General features: G+C 43.4%; 1 pseudogene; it reads left to right on the top strand.

Annotated features, from left to right (window-relative positions):
• Positions 1 to 454: 454 nt before the first annotated feature.
• On the top strand, positions 455 to 1,355 carry LOC125629783 (olfactory receptor 287-like; annotated as a pseudogene).
• Positions 1,356 to 1,625: the final 270 nt, after the last annotated feature.

Raw genomic sequence — 1,625 nt, 5'->3', positions numbered from 1 at the left:
AAAAGTTCTAAGACTCCATTCCTGGTCTATCCCCGGCAGAAACCAGCATATAGACAGACACAGACCCTTTGTTTCTCTCCCTCCTCCCAGCTTTTGAAAGTATCTTGTCTCCTCATTGGTCATTTTGGTCAGGTGCCAGCGAGGTTACCTTTAGCTTCTTAACCCTTTACAGGTGAGAGGATTTTTTCCTCTGGCCAGGAGGGATTTTAAAGGGGTTTACCCTTCCCTTTATATTTATGACACCTGCCTCTTTTAATTATCTGCTCTTTCTGTGCATCAAAATCATCTGCATCCCACAAAGCCACAGTTGTGTTTAATCAGTTTAATTTCATGTCTTCATTTGTTTTGGCAGGTAAAACAGCTGACCGCACTGGAAAAGGGCTATCACACCATTGTGAAGGAATTTATTCTCCTGGGATTCCCTGGGACCCAATATTTGCAGATCTCGCTCTTTGTGCTCTTCCTTGTCATGTACATCCTATCAGTCACAGGAAATGTGGCGATCATAGTCCTAGTGGCAACCAGCCGTCACCTTCGCACCCCAAAGTACTTCCTTCTCTGCAATTTCTCCTTCCCGGAAGTATGATAGACCACTATTTGTATCCCAAAGACGCTTGCCAACCTTGTGTCCCAAAGCAAATCCATCTTCTTTGTCAGCTGCGTCCTACGGATGTATTTTGTTTTCTCCCTAGGATGCACAGAGATTTTCTCTTGGCTGACATGGCCTACGACTGCTATTTGGCTATATGCTATCCTTTGCTCTACAGCTCCATCCTGAACAGCACCTTGACTGCTCAGCTGGCTGTTGGCTCTTGGTTGTGTGGTTTCCTGCCTATTTCTGTCCTAGCATTTCTGATCACCAGGTTGTCCTTCTATGCCCTAGTGTCATCCATCACTTTTTTGGGGACATAGCACCGTGGATAGTTCTTTCCTGCACAGATACCTACCTTATTGATCCGGTGGCCTTTATCATCTCCTTCATCGTCATCCTGGGCTCCTGTGTCATAACCCTGCTCTCCTACATTTACATCATCTCCACTGTACTGACAATCCCATCAGATAAGGAATGGAGAAGGGCCTTTTTAACTTGCTCTTTCCATCTCACAGTTGTCATTATCTGGTACGGTTCAACCATTTTCTCACATGTCAACCCTTCCATGCAGAACTCACTGGAATTGACCAAAATAGTCACCGTCTTGAATACTATTGTCACACCCCTGTTGAACCCTTTCATCTACACACTGAGGAACCCAGAGGTAAAAGAAGCCCTGAGACATGTATTCAGGGAAGCGATGTTTTTCAAAATGTCCTGGAGGTCATTGGCTGTCACAGAAAATGTGGTGAAAGAAAAATGAGTCTGAACATGGAAGATATACCAAAGTTGATAGGGTACTGAAAAAACAACAACAATCCCTGAGAGCCAGAAATCTAAAGGTAATTAGATGCCTAACTCCAATGGAAATCAATGTGAGTTAGGTGACTAAATAACTTTAACAATCTGGTCCTTAGTGTCTCACATCCTTGAACATTTACAGCCAGATTGTTAAATGTATTTAGGTGCCTAATGGGATTTTCTATGAGTTTTAAGGGCCTAGATGCTTTTTAAAACCACACTTAGCAGCTAA

Source organism: Caretta caretta, chromosome 14, assembly GCF_965140235.1.
Source record: "Caretta caretta isolate rCarCar2 chromosome 14, rCarCar1.hap1, whole genome shotgun sequence".
Taxonomy (NCBI): domain Eukaryota; kingdom Metazoa; phylum Chordata; order Testudines; family Cheloniidae; genus Caretta; species Caretta caretta.
The sequence above is the reverse complement of the archived record's forward strand: the minus strand, read 5'-3'. Positions and strand labels throughout refer to the sequence as shown.